We start from the raw sequence: 17,599 nt of genomic DNA, 5'->3' as shown, positions 1-17,599 counted from the left end.
TGTCGGGCAGGGGATGGCGAATGGGAACCGGGAGTACTCGTCAATCACGTTCAGGAAGTACGTGTTGCGGTCGGTGGAGGGGAGGGGGCCTTTGAAATCCATACTGAGGCATTCAAAGGGACGGGAAGCCTTTATCAGGTGCGCTTTCTCTGGCCTCTAGAAGTGCGGCTTGCACGCCACGCAGATTTGGCAATTCCTGGTGGCTGTCCTGACCTCCTCGATGGAGTAGGGCAGGTTGCGGGTCTTGATGAAGTGGAAAAATCGATTGACCCCCAGGTGGCAGAGTTCCTCGTGGAGGGCTCGGAGGCGGTCCACTTGTACGTTGGCACATGTGCCGCGGGATAGGGCATCAGGAGGCTTGTATATCTTCCCGGGACGATACAAGATCTCATAGTTGTAGGTGGAGAGTTTGATCCTCCACCGTAAGATCTTGTCGTTTTTTATCTTGCCCCGCTGTGCATTATCGAACATGAAAGCAACCGACCGTTGGTCAGTGAGGAGAGTGAATCTCCTGCCAGCCAGGTAATGCCTCCAATGTCGCACAGCTTCAACTATGATCTGGGCCTCCTTTCCGACTGAGGAATGGTGGATTTCGGAGGCATGGAGAAGAAGGCCACAGGCCTGCCCGCTTGGTTGAGGTACGGCGGATGCGTCGCTCTCGACTTGGAAGGGGAGGGACTCATCGATGGTGCGCATCGTTGCTTTTGCAATGTCTGCTTTGATGCGGCTGAAGGCCTGGCGGGCCTCTATCGACAGGGGAAAAGCTGTGGATTGGATCAGTGGACGGGCCTTGTCCGCATAGTTGGGGACCCACTGGGCATAGTAGGAAAAAAAACCTAGGCAGCGTTCAGGGCCTTGGAGCAGTGAGGGAGGGGGAACTCCATAAAGGGGCGCATGCGTTCAGGGTCGGGGCCTATCACTCCATTATGCACTACGTAGCCGAGGCTGGCTAGGCGATCGGTGCTGAACACGCATTTATCCTTGTTATACGTTAGGTTAAGGATTTTTGCGGTCTGGAGGAATTTTCAAAGGTTGGTGTTGAGGTCCTGCTGGTCGTGGCTGCAGATGGTGACATTATCGAGGTACGGGAATGTGGCCCGTAAGCCGTACCGGTCAACCATTCGGTCCATCTCTCGTTGGAAGACCGAGACCCCATTAGTGACACTGAAGGGAACACTTAAGAAGTGGTAGAGCTGCCCATCTGCTTCAAAAGCAGAGTATTTGCGGTCACTAGTGCGGATGGGGAGCTGGTGGTAGGCGGACTTAAGATCCACCGTGGAAAAGACCTTGTATTGGACGCGCCTGTTGACCAGGTCGGATATGCGGGAGAGAGGGTATGTGTCAAGCTGCGTAAACCTGTTGATGGTCTGACTGAAGTCGATGACCATCCTATGCTTCTATCTGGTCTTTACAACCACTATTTGAGCTCTCCAGGGGCTGTTGCTAGCCTCAATGACACCTACCTTCAGTAACCGTTGGTCCTCTGACCTAATAAAGATCCAGCCCTGGGCACTGTACCATCTGCTCCTGGTGGTGACTGGTTTGCAATCCGGGGTGAGGTTCGCAAACAGGGAAAGCGGATCGACCTTGAGGGTCGCAAGGCCGCAGACAGTGAGGGGGGTATAGGGCCGCCAAATTTGAAAGTTAGACTTTGGAGGTTGCACTGAAAGTCCAACCCTAGGAATGTGGCCGTGCAGAGGTGGGGAAGGACGTAGAGTCGGTAGTTTTTGAACTCCCTTCCCTGGACCGTGACGTTAGCTACACAAAACCCCTTGATTTCTACTGAGTGAGATCGGAGGCCAGGGAGATTTTTTGATTAACGGGGTGGACGGGAAGAGAACAGTGCTTTACCGTGTCGGGATGTATGAAGCTCTCCATGCTCCCAGAGTCGATTAGGCAGGACGTTTCATGCCCATTGATAAGCACCGTCATCGTAGCAGTCGAGAGTGTTTGGGGCCGAGACTTGTCCAGGGTCACCGAGGCTAATCGTGGCAGCAGTTGGATGTTCTCTTCGGGCGGTGTGTGGTCAGCCGAACTGGGGACCTGGGAGTCCATCCAAGATGGCGGCGCCCACTGGTCGCACATGGCTGGAGGTGCACAAAATGGCGGCGCCCATCCATCGCACGTGGTGTCCGCGGGAAAAGATGGCGGTGCCCGGAGGTCTCACGTGGCCCTGGAGGATGAAGATGGCAGTGCCCGTTGGCCGCACACGGCCCGTGGAGAGGGTTGTGGTGGCGGGTCATATTCGCCTCCGGAGGCAGCGGCGACCGCCTGGGCCTGGCAAACCACCACGAAGTGGCCCTTTTTGCCGCATCCCTTGCAGATGGATGAACGGGTCGGACAGCGCTGTCGGGGGTGCTTGGCTTGCCCGCAAAAATAGCAGCGGGGCCTCCGGGGTTGCTAGGCCGTCTCGCAGCATAAGCTTGTGGGGGGATGGGAGATGCCTCGGGGTCGGCCGCGGGGGGGGGGGGGGGGTCCACGCTGCCCAGGGGGTTGCCGCGCGGTCGGGGACTTAAGCGCGGGCGTTTCGGGAGGCCACATCCAGGGAGCCGGCAAGGGCCCGTGCCTCCTTGAGGCCTAGTGTCTCTTTCTCCCGCAATCGCTGGCGGATTTGGGAGGACAGCATGCCTGCAACGAAAGCGGCCCGGATCAAATGTTCTGTGTGGTCGCTTGCCGAAACTTGCGGGCAGCTGCAGTTTCTCCCCAACACCAGGAGCGCACGGTAGAATTCTTCCAGTGATTCCCCATGGATATGTCGCCTCGTCGCTAGTAGATGTCGGGCATAGACCTGGTTTACAGGGTGAATATAATGTCATTTCAACAACTCCATTGCGGCATCGAAATCGTCCGTGTCCTCGATGTGGGTGTAGATTTCTGGGCTCACCCTCGAGTGCACAATTTGGAGTTTCTGTTCTCCCGTGGGTGTGTTTTCGGCTGTCCCAAGATATCTGTTGAAGCACGCCAGCCCATGCTTGAAGGTTGCCGCTGAGTTTGCTGTGTGGGGGCTGAGTTGCAGACACTCCGACTTGATTCGGAGCTCCATTCTTTAAAAACTAGCGTATTAAATTGATGTACAATCAATAACTCCAGAAGCGAGATCGGAGACAATTGAAGGCTTTAATATGCTAGATGTTCCCCCCAGCAGAGCGGATACAGAAGAAAGCTGCTGGGGCGGCACGGGCTCTTATACCCTGCCTTGCAGGGTGGAGCTAACATACAGGCTTAACCAATGGGAACAAGTACATTCTCCACCAATGGTATTCCGGCATTACCAGGTACCATAATCCTTCTAACACAGACTACCACAGGGAGAAAGCAGGGTTAAGCTATTGAGTTGTATGATCAGCCATGATCGTGATGAATGGCGGAGCAGGCTCGAAGGGCAAAAGGGCCTCCTCCTGCTCCTATCTTCTGTGTATCTATGTATCTATATACCTCCGTCATGTTTTTCTGTGCTGTGGGTTTTACACGTGCCTTCTCTGCTTGATTTTTCTTTCTTATACGACCACTTCTGGCCCACGTCCGTTACGAGCGGGAGCTACCAAATGTGAGATCCTACTCCATGGCCGCCACCGACAGTGCCTCACTAACTTGATCGAGTTTTTTGAGGAGGTGACAAAGATGATTGAAGAGGGGAGGGAGGTGGATGTTGTTTACATGGACTTCAGTAAAACCTTTGACTAGGTGCCTCATGGCAGACTGGTACAAAAGATGAAGTCACACGGTATCAGAGGTGAGCTGGCAAGATGGATACAGAACTGGCTCGGTCGCAGAAGGCAAAGGGTAGCAGTAGAAGGGTGTTTTTCTGAATGGAAGGTTGTGACTAGTGGTGTTCCACAGGGATCTGTGCTGGGGCCTCTGTTGTTTGTAGTATACATAAATGATTTGGAGGAAAATGTAGCTAGTCTGATTAGTAAGTTCGCGGATGACACCAAGGTGGAGTGGCAGATAGTGTTGAGGATTGCCAGAGGATACAGCAGGACATAGATAGGTTGGAGACATGGGCAGAGAAATGGCAAATGGTGTTTAATCCGGACAAATGAGAGGTAATGTATTTTGGTAGGTCTAACATAGAGGGGAAATATACCGTAAATGGCAAAAACTCTTAGGAATCTAAAAAGTCAGAGAGATCTGGACATGCAGGTCCACAGATCTTTGAAGGTGGCAACACAAGTGGACAAGATAGTCAAGAAAACATATCGAATTCTTGCCTTCACTGGACGGGTTATTGAGCATAAAAATTGGCAAGTCATGCTGCAGTTGTATGGAACCTTGGTAACACCGCACTTGGAATATTATGCACAATTCTGGCTGCCACGCTACCAGAAGGATGTGGAGGCTTTGGAGAGGGTGCAGAGGAGGTTTACCAGGATGTTGCCTGATCTGGAGGGTGTTAGCTATGTGGAGAGGCAAGGGCAGCACGGTGGCATAGTGGTTAGCATTGCTGCCTCACAGCGCTGAGGTCCCAGGTTTGATTCTGGCTCTGGGTCACTGTCCGTATGGAGTTTGCACATTCTCCCCATGTTCGCGTGGGTTTCGCCCTCACAACCCAAAGCTGTGCAGGTTAGGTGGATTGGCCACGCTAAATTGCCACTTAATTGGAAAAAAAGAATTGGGTACTCTAAATTTTAAACAAAGCTATGTGGAGAGGCTGAATAGACTCGGACTGTTTTCATTAGAAAGACAAAGGTTGAGGGGTGACCTGATAGAGGTCTACAAGATTATGAGGGGCATGGATAGAGTGGATGGGCAGGCACTCTTTTCCAGGGTGGAGGGGTTAGTCACCAGGGGGCATAGGTTTAAGGTCCCTGGGGTAATGTTTATAGGAGATGTGCAAGGCAGGTTTTTAAGCAGAGAGTGGTGAGTGCCTGGAAGTGTTGCCAGGGGAGATTGTGGAAGCAGATACATTAACGGCATTCAAAAGACATCTTGACAAACACATGGATAGGATGGGTATAGAGGGATATGGCACAAGGGAGTGCTGAGGGTTTTGACAAAGGTTGATCATGGTCGGTACAGGCTTGACGGGCCATAGGGCCTGTTCCTGTGCTGTATTGTTCTTTGTTCTTTGATCTTTGTTCTTCACTAACTACACCATCATCCCCCCCTGCACATGTGCATGACTGCATCTCTGTGTATCTATGCCCTTGCATTTACATCAGGTTGTATACATGTCTGGCATCTGGGTCAGTACATGTGCAAACATCGGCATTCCCGTTGAATTGAAGGGAGTGTCACAGAAGAGACTGATCCCAATTAATGTCCCAAACTTCACTTCCAGTAGCTTTGTCCTCGAAAAGTGTTGATTTGTTTTTCCATATCTCTATTGCATCACATTTATTGCAATGTTTGTAGTAACAAAAATATACTGCAGGTTGTTAAACCTTTCAGATACAAGCATTAAACTTGATTTGACGTTATACAATTTAATTGGTGTCAATAAAACACTGAGCAACATCACTAGGCAACACAAGACAAAGGTAAATGCTAACAGTAGCTTTGTCCTCCGAGTTGCTTCGCCTCAGGATTTGGGTTGGAATTTGAGAAAAATAGTGCATGTTAATGGAGTCATACTGCTGGATAGGAGTCCCCCAGTGTTTCAATTGCTCACAGATGCAGTCTCACTCCTTTACCAGAACTGGGAGTAAGGCAAGCAAACTCATACAAGTAAACAGCTTACTGGTTGCTGTGTTCATGATAAAATAGAACTAGTATCTTGGGACATTATTGTTTACGAGGGAGAGTAGTTTTCTTACAGCCACTTGTCAGCAGAGATCAGTTGGGTGGACAGTGGGTAACCGACAATAACTTGATGGAAAAACAACATGGTAAAGGGAGAAAGGTTCCCAGGGGTGCAGCACTAAAGAATGGGGATTAATCTGGCCAAGACTCATTTCACATTTTTTCCATTTTTGCCTCCAACTTTCTGACTGAGGCAAGTCCTGCAGGGTTGTGCAGTTCTGGTTGAACTGGGGCAGACACGGTTTTTGATGATACCAACACTGTGGGACCGGTATGATTGTGGAGTGTCTACAGTGCCCTTCTATTGCTTGCTCAGCGCCATCACAATGTATTCAATGGAGTCAACCGTAGCATTTCTCATCAGTGCCCCAGTGAAAGCTGCGATCATTGTGCTAGATCACAGCTAAGCGTTTCCATAGAACATACAGTGCAGAAGGAGGCCATTCGGCCCATCGAGTCTGCACCAACCCACTTAAGCCCTCACTTCCACCCTATCCCCGTAACCCAATAACCCCTCCTCACCTCATTAAGGGCAATTTAGCATGGCCAATCCACCTAACCTGCACGTCTTTGGACTGTGGGAGGAAACTGGAACAGCCGGAGGAAACCCATGCAGACACGAGGAGAACGCGCAGACTCCGCAGAGACAGTGACCCAAGCCGGGAATCAAACCTAGGACCCTGGCGCTGTGAAGCCACTGTGCTGCCGTGCTGGCCTCCAGTAATAAGTTTAATCAGTTTAGACAATTTCTCTGTCTCCTGTCCCAGTCCATCTGTTGGTGAAATCCTCAACCCCGTGTTTGTTACCTCTCGACTCAATTATTTCAATTCCTCCCATTTTCAATCCTCCATAAACGTGAGCTCATCTGGGACTCTGCTGCCCGTATCCTAACTCACATCAAACCTGAGCCCTCATCATCCTCTGTGCTCACTGACATACATTGGTCCAGAAATACCTCAATTTTAAAATTCTCACTGTGACGACACCTTGGGTGAGTGTGCGGTCAATTCCAGCCCATTAGACCACGGAGAATTGGTGAATTAACCAATAATTTGTGTATTTTCTTGAGACCCTTGACTGCTCCAATGAGTTACAGGCACCAGATTTGTAAGTAAAATATTTAAATAACTGTTTATTTAATAATAATAATTAATAATAATCTTTATTGTCACAAGTAGGCTTACGTTAATCCCCCCCCCACCCCCCACCCCCGCCACAGCACATACAGGACACACACAGGGGGAGGGATAGGAAAGGATCAAAATAACATCGTATTCAGCTGGGAAATGAGAGGTAAGTCACTTCGCTACTGAGGTTGTGATCTTTGTAGGCCATATGGTGGTCTTCAACGAGAACCTGCAGGCTGTAGAATTCTCTCTGGGGTCTTCACACTGAGAATCCCCCCCTGAGGTCAGCTCAGTCCTGACAGGTCTCCACCAGATTGACGCCCAGTCTCACTGAGACAATCTTAAAATTCTGTACCTGAGAATTTAACTGAAGGTTATTCATCCGCTCCACACATTAACCATCGGTCTACTGTTTTTGCGGATGAGGATTCCTTCAGTGGAACCTCCACGGGTTAAACTTACTGCAGTGGAAGGGCAGTTTCAGCTCCCTCGCCTTTCAATAAGAGATTTAAACTTTCACAGATGTAGCAGGGAAAGAGGCCTTAAACCAGCTCCTGGCTGTTCTTTTAAAAAAAATGTATTTTATTCCAAACATCTTTAAAAGTACAAAAACATAAATAAATCAGAGAACAGTCTCCACATCTCACGGTTCACAGTTTGTACAAGTGTTTCCCCCAATCCACCCTCCCCCTCCCCGCAATGAACAATTCCTCAAACATGGTTATGAACAGTCCCCCCCTGTCTCCAAGACCTACGCTGATCCCCTCAATTTGAACTTAATCTTTTCCAGCCGGAGAAAGTTGTACAGGTCCCCCAGCCAGGCCGCCACTCCCGATTGTGTTATTGACTGCCATCCAGCAAAATCCTTCACTGGGCAACTAGAGAGATGAAGGCCACAACATCAGCCCTCCTTCCCTCCATCAGCTCCGGCATTTCCAATATCCTAAAAATCACCACCAAAGACTCCGGCCTGGTCTCTATCCCCACAATCTTTGATAACATCCCAAATATCCCCCTCCCAGAATCTCACCAATTTCTCACAGCCCCAGAACATATACGCGTGATCTGCTGGTCCTCGCCTGCACTTCTCACACTCATTTGTCACCCCCTGGAAGTACCCACTCATCCTCACCCAAGTCATGTGCACCCTGTGTACCACCTTAAACTGGATCAAACTCATCCTCGTGCACGGGTACGTCAAATTCACCTTGAGCATCGTCTCACTCCACACTCCCCATCCTATCTACACCCCTCCCCCCACCCCCTCCCAGCTCCTCCTCCCATTTCTCCTTAATCCTCACCACCTGCACTCTCCCCTGCTCTGCCAACCAGCTGTATATGTCCCCGTTCCTACCCTCCCCTTCCATCCGGGAGCAGCAACCGCTCCAATAACATATACTCTGGCAGCTTGGGAAAGCCTCTCAATTCCTTCAGCACAAAGTCCCTCACTTGTATATACCTGAATTCACTTCCCTTTGGAAGCTCTACCCTCTCCCACAACTTTTCCAGACTTGCAAACATCTCCTCCCGATATGGCAACACCCCTAGATTGGCTCCCTGGCCCACCGCATTCACCAGAAACACCTCATTTTTTTCCGACATTCAGCTTATAGTCTGAGAAGGCCCAAACCTCTCTAATAACTCTCCCCATACTCTCCAGTGGGTCTGATACGAACAGCAGAGACTCATCTGCACACAACAACACCTAATGTTGCCTACTCCCCCTCGTAATCCCCTACCACTCTGCTGACCCCCTAAGGCTCATTGCCAAGGGCTCAATCGCCATCGCGAACAACAGCAGCGACAGCGGACACCCCTGCCTCATTCCCCTGTAAGCCCGATGATTTAAAATCTATCTCTTTGGCCGAGTTTTTGGTTACCTGTCCAATTTCTCCTTGGATAATGCTTCTGTGAATGACTTGGAGTGTTATACCATGTCAAAGGTGTTATATAATTGCAATTATTGTTGTCCAACGTGACATCAAGGGTAACAAAGCTTGCTTTTGTTTCTTAGATATTGAGGGAGAGTTTCCTAGAAACTCCTAAAATTGGTCACATTTCTCCTTGCAGTTGCTGCCTCCCCACAGTTAACATTAGTGGCTGGAGATGATGGTGTTTGAGGCTGCAGTAACACCTGCATTCAGGGATCTGATGGTTAATGGTCCCATCTCTCCTCAGTCATAGATATTTGGACTTCTTATTGGCTACTCTACAGCAGGCTTCAAAATTCTTCTGGTTGATCTTGAAATTGATCTTTATTCAGGCACAATATTCTTATCCATTGCAACCTTCAGCACAGACAGAATTCCAAGCTTTAGGGCAATGTTAAGCCTCCCAACCTGTTAGAAACCAGGTGGTAGGTGGGGGAGTGGGGAGGGCGACAATTAAATTGGAACAGGAGACGTCCAGGGTTGGCTCAGGGTCACAATCTGGTGAGCAAACCACTGACATGGGTCAACAACTGGTGGCGGCAGTGACAGCCAAGGTTCCTGAAGGAAATCAGCTATTTCTGATAGGTAAAAGGCCATTTTAATGTAAATGTTAAAGCCCAGTCTTTAATACCCATTTTAAAATAAGGATTTCAGTATTCATAACCTTAGGTCATGACAAAACACATAACTTAAACAGAGGTACAAAGCTTGACACATTTACAAACTAGTTGAAGATAAAGGCAACATTTCTACTGACAATGTGAACTGACTATTGTTCTAATGAACAGATTTCATATTAAGAAATGAGCTGTACCAGTAATCAGATTAAGGTTGAAATAAACACCATAGCAATATGAAGCCACCATTGTTCATGGATAAAATGAGAGTCAGCAGAAAACCAGTAAGAACCAGACTCGATCACAGCACAAAATCACATTCCATAGCACACACAAATATTCAAACTTGAAACATTTAAAACTTATGTTGCACATTGAGGATCGACAGTTAACTATCTAATCAAATGTATTTGAAACTCACCCAAACCAATTAGGAATTTATAGAGGTATGGACAGATGGCCTCAGACTGATAACATTTTCCTTAAACATGAGAGTTCAGACAGCCATTTTCTATCCAGGGTCACTCTATACTTTGATCTAACTACTTGCTATCCTTATTTTTGTATCTTTACTTTTCCACTCTAACTCTTGAAGTTCGCGCAAGCTGTTTTGCTTTAAGCAAGAAACCATTTCTGTATTTCCTTTGAAAGTTAAAACTGTTTTATAAATTACTTCTCTTTAAGTCTTTTACTGGCAAGGCTTTATTGAGAATAGATTTAAGTTTCTCTCAATTGTAATCAGTAGAGGGAATAAAAGATTCTTACTTGCATCCGAGAAGTGTAACTCAAATTTCTACCGAGTTTTCAAGTGTAAGCGAGACTGCACTTGAACCGCATGGTAGATCTCTACAGTCCCTAACACACAGAGGACGGCAAGAGAGAGGTGTCTGCTGTGCCTGAATCAGATGACGAGCCTCTGAACTTATCCCTAAGAGACCACTTGGAGATGCAGAGACAGGCAGGGGAACGTCAAGCAGAGTTGTCCGAGGATGTGAACAAATTAGGCCGAAGACAGGCGGAGTTCACCATGCTCTGCATGATGTCATGGCTCCAGAATGTGAGTACTTGGTTGTCTCCATGGAAAGAGTGGAGATCCAGTTCCAGCAGAATGCACAGGGGCTGATGAACGTGTGCTCAGACCTGCACTGCATATGTCCAGTCATGGGTGCAGTTCAGCAATGGCTAGGCAAAAGAAGGTGGGCATCTCCACCTCCCTCCAGGCACCCTTTCTCCTCAAGGTGTCTGGAAAGTACCATTAAGCACCCACAGACAGGAATAGTGCCAGCCAGGTACCCATGGGCATTGACTCAGAACTCTCCAAGGATGCCACGCTGCTCAGCCTCCCCTCTGTCAGTGACCCCGGGCGTCATTCTCCGACCCCCCGCCGGGTCGGAGAATGGCCGTTGGCCGCCGTGAATCCCGCCCCCGCCCCCGCCGAAGTCTCCGAAGGGAGAAAAGTCGGCGGGGCGTTAATGGCGCCGCTGCCGCGGAGAATGTCACGGGTCTGCGCAAGGCAGCCGATTTTCGGCCTGCCGATATTCTCCCTTCCGGATGGGCCGAAGTCCCGTCGACGTGATGACCGTTCACGTCGACGTCAATCAAACCTCCTTTTCATCGGCGTGACCCGGTGCTCCAGGCTCACGCCGACCAGCGAGGAGGTGAGTGACGGCCTGGGGGGTTGGCTCTGGGCAGGAAATGGCGTGGCCGCAGACTGATTGCGTGAGGAGAGGTGTGTCTCGGCTTGTGTGTGTGAGTGTGTGCGACGGGGGGGGGGGGCTGGTTAGAGTAGGCTGGGCTCCGGGGGAGTGCCGGGAGGGGGTCCGTGCTGGGGTGGAGGTTGGGGAGGGGGTCCGTGCCGGGGTGGAGGTTGGGGAGGGGGTCCGTGCCGGGGTGGAGGTTGGGGAGGGGATCCGTGCCGGGGTGGAGGTTGGGGAGGGGGTCCGTGCCGGGGTGGAGGTTGGGGAGGGGGTCCGTGCCGGGGTGGAGGTTGGGGGGGGGTCCATGCTGGGGTGGAGGTTGGGGGGGGGGTCCGTGCCGGTGTGGAGGTTGGGGGGGGGTCCATGCTGGGGTGGAGGTTGGGGAGGGGGTCCGTGCCGGGGTGGAGGTTGGGGGTTGGGGGGGGGGTCCGTGCTGGGGTGGAGGTTGGGGGTTGGGGAGGGTGTCCGTGCCGGGGTGGAGGTTGGGGGTTTGGCCGGGGGGTCCATGCCGGGGTGGAGGTTGGGGGGGGTCCGTGCTGGGGTGGAGGTTGGGGGTTGGGGGTCCGTGCCGGGGTGGAGGTTGGGGGGGGGTCCGTGCCGGGGTGGAGGTTGGGGGTTGGGAGGGGTCCGTGCCGGGGTGGAGGTTGGGGGGGGGGTCCGTGCTGGGGTGGAGGTTGGGGAGGGGGTCCGTGCCGGGGTGGAGGTTGGGGGTTGGGGGGGGGTCCGTGCTGGGGTGGAGGTTGGGGGTTGGGGGGGGGGTCCGTGCTGGGGTGGAGGTTGGGGGTTGGGGAGGGGGTCCGTGCCGGGGTGGAGGTTGGGGGTTGGGGGGGGGTCCGTGCCGGGGTGGAGGTTGGGGGTTGGGGGGGGTCCGTGCCGGGGTGGAGGTTGGGGGTTGGGGGTCCGTGCCGGGGTGGAGGTTGGGGGTTGGGGAGGTGGTCCGTGCTGGGGTGGAGGTTGGGGGTTGGGGGGGGTCCGTGCTGGGGTGGAGGTTGGGGAGGGGGTCCGTGCCGGGGTGGAGGTTGGGGGGGGGTCCGTGCCGGGGTGGAGGTTGTGGGTTGGGGTGGGGGTCCGTGCCGGGGTGGGTGATGGGAGGGCAAATGAGTTGGTCCACCTGGCCAGGTGCCAGCCTCCAACAGTTGGACCCATGCGGTCCATGCCACCTGGCTTGGGGGAGGAGGGGATATGGGCAATGATGACATGTCGTCGTTCCCCTCCCCCCCACCAGGCCGTCATGTTTTCAGACCATCCAGCGATGTTGGCCGCCGTGGTGGCAGCCGCTCATGTCTATGTTGCCCTGGATGAGGAGGAGGAGGAGGAGGAGGAGGAGCGTGCCAGAGAGGCGGTGCAGGCTGCCGCAGAGGGGCAGGCGGCAGCCGCCCAGGCTGGAGGGACACCTGACCGACAGGACGAGGAGGGGGAGGAGGACGTCGCGGCCCCACGGCAACGGAGGCACCCGAGGGCGCCCCGTGTGTACCGGCCCCGGCAGTCATACCAGGACCTCACGGACCGGGAATGCAGGAGGAGACTCCGGATGAGCCGGGAAACCGTGGCACACAATCTGCCACCTGCTGGCACACCTGTCACCGCGTGGCACTGGCGGGGGACACCCTCTCCCCGTGTCCATCAAGGTTACGGTGGCCCTGAACTTTTATGCAACGGGGTCATTCCAGGCACCGAGTGGGGACCTGTCCGGCATATCGCAGACATCGGTGCATCGGTGCATCCGGGCAGTGACAGATGCCCTTTATGCCATGGCGCACCGCTACATCCGCTTCCTCGTGGACCGGGCCAGCCAAGATGCCCGGGCCATGGGCTTCTCTGCCGTGGCTGGGTTCCCCATGGTCCAGGGCGCGATCGATGGGATGCACGTCGCCGTGCGGCCACCTGCAGAGAACAGGGCCGTGTTCACTAATAGGAAGGGGACCTATTCAATGAACGTACAGGTGGTCTGCGACCACCGCATGATGATCCTGCACGTCTGCGCCCGTCACCCAGGCAGTGTACACGACTCATTCGTGTTGTCGTGGTCATCCATCCCCGGCATGTACGAGGGACGCCATCCCCGGCTGAGGGGCTGGTTGCTGGGCGACAGGGGCTACCCATTGCGATCGTGGCTGATGACGCCTATACGGAGGCCATGCAATGAGGCGGAGAACCGCTACAATGATGCCCATGTAGCGACAAGGGGAGTGATCGAGAGGTGCTTTGGCGTGCTGAAGATGCGTTTCAGGTGCCTGGACCTCTCTGGGGGCGCCTTCCAGTATCGGTCAGATAGGGTCGGCCGCATCATTGTGGTGTGCTGCATCCTGCACAACATAGCCCAGCAGAGGGGCGATGTGCCGCAGGCAGAGGAGGGCGGAGTGGAGGAGCAGCAGGAAGAGGCCCAGTCCTCCCCAGATGAGGGGGATGGGGGCAATGGTCAGGGCAGACGGGGTAGACACAGGCGGGTGGCTGTCCACCGTTACCGGCTGGCCCAGCGGGCACGGGACAGACTGATAGACGCCCGCTTCACTGACTAGATGGGCGTGGGAATCGGGTAGTATGGCCACAGACCGCACACCATGACAACAGCCGACCACCCACACCCCACACCCATCCACCCACCCAGCACCCTCACCCCCCTCCCCAACCCCACACACCCCACCCGCATGCACACCACCCCCCCACCCCCAATTGCCGATCCACCGGCGGCACAACGGGCCGGGCTCACCCAGTTGCGGGTGGACGCGTGTCTATCGCAGGCCATGGAGGATGATGACAACCCGCCCTGCGGTGAGCTCCTGGCTCTACATCGTTGGACTATATCTGACCCATGGCCACAGTACCACCATCCACCCGGACCATCCCTGCATGCGGCTGTGACACTGCAGCGCACGGTCCCGTCCTCTGCCCGGGGGATGTTGATGGCGGCCCAGGGGGAAGGGGGCAGACTCACCTGGGGCTGAGGTAAGACCACCCGTCACACACACACTTGCGCTCAACGTACATGACACGCCCGCACACTTTGGACAGAGCACAAAGGCAGCTTCGGTAGGTGTAACATTGACTTTAATAACCAAAGGAGTTCATGCACGTGCCCTAGCCCCTAAAACTCATCTGTGCCCTGCACCCGTGCCAACTTACTCAGTGTCTAATTGTTTGGCCTTACGGGCCCTTTGACTATGTCTACATGGTTCCCCAGACAGTACAGCAGAACTGGAGGTGGACTCCTGTGATTCCTGCCCTCTGACACTGGATCCCTTTGGCAGCCGTTTCCTGGGGCGTCCTGGCCTAGATGGGCCAGGCTGCGGCCCGGGCGACTGGGATGGCGAGCTGCCAGCCTGTCCTGCCCGTTGCCCACCCGATGCACCTGGGACGGAAGGGGGGGAGTCCGAGGTGTCGCGGTGTACCGGGACCTCCCCTACAGAGGGAGCCGGGACGGACCACACCACCTCCTCCTCCCTCGGGGTGCCCGATGGCCCCCAGGCCTCTACATGGGTGGGGGATGCGAACGGACTGGCCATCCGACGCGCACCCGACATCTGGCGCTGCCAGTCCTGGAGGCCCATGCTGGTATCGACAGGGGTCTGCAGGTTTGCAGCCATGGAGCCCAGGGGGTTGTCGAACCCTGTCTGCGACAGTGCGACGCCGGCTCGCACATGGCCACTGGCGCCGATGCCCTCAGCGATGGCCTGCTGAGACTGGGCCATGGCCTGCTGAGACTGGGCCATGGCCTGCAGAGACTGGGCCATGGCCTGCAGAGACTGGGCTATGGCCTGCTGAGACTGGGCCATGGCCTGCTGAGACTGTGCCATGGCCTGCTGAGACTGGGCTATGGCGTTGAGCGCCTCTGCCATCTGGTGCTGGCACTGGCTCATGGCCTCCTGTGAGAGGGCAGCCATTTCCTGGGCCACAGACGCCGCCTGCACGGAAGGCCCCAGGCCTCGCAAACCGCTCCCCATGTCTGACACCGTCGCACCCATTGCCTCCACCGCGGACGCCACCCGTGCGGTGTCAGCCTGGGTGGCACGCATGACCGGGACCACTCCCAGCTCCTGGACGCGGGTGGACTCCTCCACCTGCAACCGCAGCCGCCGCAAGCCACCCGTCACCCTATTCGCTCGTCTCCGTGTCGGTGGTTGCATCGGATCTATGTGTGGGTGTGGTAACTGCAGGAACCCGGGATCCATCTGGGCGGCAGATGTTCGCTTGGCCTGGGCTGCCCTCCGACCGCCCGGTCCCTCTGCTGCTCCTACCTCCACCTGCTGTACCGGGACGGCTGTGTTGTGCGCACCAGTGAGTGTACCAGACACCTCATCACTAAAGTGCCCAACCGTGGTGAGTGTTTCTGCGATGGTGGAGGGTGTTGGTGACAGCAGTGGCGTTGTGTTGTGCTCTTCGTCCCACTCTGAGTCCATGGCACTTTGGGGTGGGGGTTCGTCTCCACCCATCCACTCTGAGTCACTGTCCGGTATTTCGTCTTCCCGGGTAGGGGTGTCCTGGGTAGTGCTGTCCCGGGTAGTGCTGTCCCGGGTAGTGCTGTCCCGGGTAGTGCTGTCCCGGGTAGGGGTGTCCTGGGTAGTGGTGTCCCGGGTAGGGGTGTCCTGGGTAGTGCTGTCCCGGGTAGGGGTGTCCTGGGTAGTGGTGTCCCGGGTAGGGGTGTCCTGGATAGTGGTGTCCTGGGTAGTGGTGTCCTGGCTCGGATGTGACGGGGGCCTGTGGCTGCCCCCCTCATCGCTGGGTGGTCGCTCCCGCACGTGACGGGGGTGTCGTCTCCCTGTTGCTCCAGGTCTCTCCGTCTCCCGTGGTGTGCGAGGGGCATCCTGTGGGCGTCGCATGCTGGAGGGTCCGGGTCTCTCCGTCTCCCGTGGTCTCCGAGGGGCATCCTGCGGGCGTCGCATGCTGGAGGGTCCGGGTCTCTCCGTCTCCCGTGGTCTCCGAGGGGCATCCTGCGGGCGTCGCATGCTGGAGGGTGCGGGTCTCTCCGTCTCCCGTGGTCTCCGAGGGGCATCCTGCGGGCGGTGTGCATCTGCGGGGATGGGTGCCTGGACGTTTGGTCCTGCGATACACAATGAAGCATGCATGGTTAGACATCAGGCAGTGATCAGGTGATACGGGGGAGGGGGATATAGGGGAGGGGGGATATGGGGACGGGCTGTTGGTGGCTCACTTGCTCGTGGGGCCCCGACCTCTGCATCAGCAACCTCCCGGTCCTCAGGTCCGCCAGCCAGTTCCAGGGCCCTTTCCTCGTGTACGGTCAGTGGCCTCTCATCAGCGGGCCCTCCTCCAGTCCTCACATGCTCCCTATTGTTGTGTGCGCGCTTCTCCTGTGGGGGGGGGGTGGTGGCAGGGGTAAAAGGCAACAGTGTTAGGCAGGTATATGAATGCACGCCATTGGTTGCGCGTGCATTGCAGAGGTTAAGGTTAGGGCTGGACTCACTTGGGGATATGGGGGAGGGGGGATATGGGGGATATGGGGTAGGGGGGATATGGGGGAGGGGGGATATGGGGGATATGGGGGAGGGGGAGATATGGGGGAGGGGGGATATGAGGGAGGGGGGATATGGGGGAGGGGGGGATATGGGGGAGGGGGATATGGGGGATATGGGGGAGGGGGGATATGGGGATATGGGGAGGGGGAATATGGGGGAGGGGAGATATGGGGGAGGGGGGGATATGGGGGATATGGGGGAGGGGGGATATGGGGGGATATGGGGAGGGGGGATACGGGGGATATGGGGGAGGGGGGATATGGGGGAGTGGGGGATATGGGGAGGGGGGATATGGGGGAGGGGGGATATGGGGGATATGGGGGAGGGGGGATATGGGGGATATGGGGTAGGGGGGGATATGGGGGAGGGGGGGATATGGGGTAGTGGGGGATATGGGGGAGGGGGGGATATGGGGGAGGGGGGATATGGGGGATATGGGGGAGGGGGGATATGGGGGAGGGGGGGATATGGGGGAGGGGGGATATGGGGGATATGGGGGAGGGGGGATATGGGGAGGGGGGATATGGGGGATATGGGGGAGGGGGGATATGGGGAGAGGGGATATGGGGGAGGGGGGATATGGGGAGGGGGGATATGGGGGATATGGGGAGGGGGGATATGGGGGATATGGGGGAGGGGGGATATGGGGAGGGGGGGATATGGGGGATATGGGGGAGGCTCACCCTGCCTGCTCTGACGAGGTCGTTCATCTTCTTGTGGCACTGGGTGCCTGTCCGTGGTGTTAGGGCCACAGCGGTGACGGCCTCTGCCACCTCCCTCCACAGACGCCGGCTGTGGCGTGGGGCAACTCTGCGGCCGTGCCCGGGATACAGGGCGTCCCTCCTCTGCTCCACCGCGTCCAGGAGCGCCTCCACATCGCGTGACTCGAACCTCGGGGCTGAGCGACGGCCAGCCATCAAGTCGGGTGTTGCGGTCGGCTGTTCCGGTCGGGTGGGGGGGAGCTGCGCGGCCTTATGAGCCGTCACGCCGTGCAGCGCGTATGACGCTGCACGG

Source organism: Scyliorhinus torazame, chromosome 1 (assembly GCF_047496885.1).
Source record: "Scyliorhinus torazame isolate Kashiwa2021f chromosome 1, sScyTor2.1, whole genome shotgun sequence".
Lineage (NCBI taxonomy): Eukaryota > Metazoa > Chordata > Chondrichthyes > Carcharhiniformes > Scyliorhinidae > Scyliorhinus > Scyliorhinus torazame.
This window is presented reverse-complemented; position numbering follows the sequence as displayed.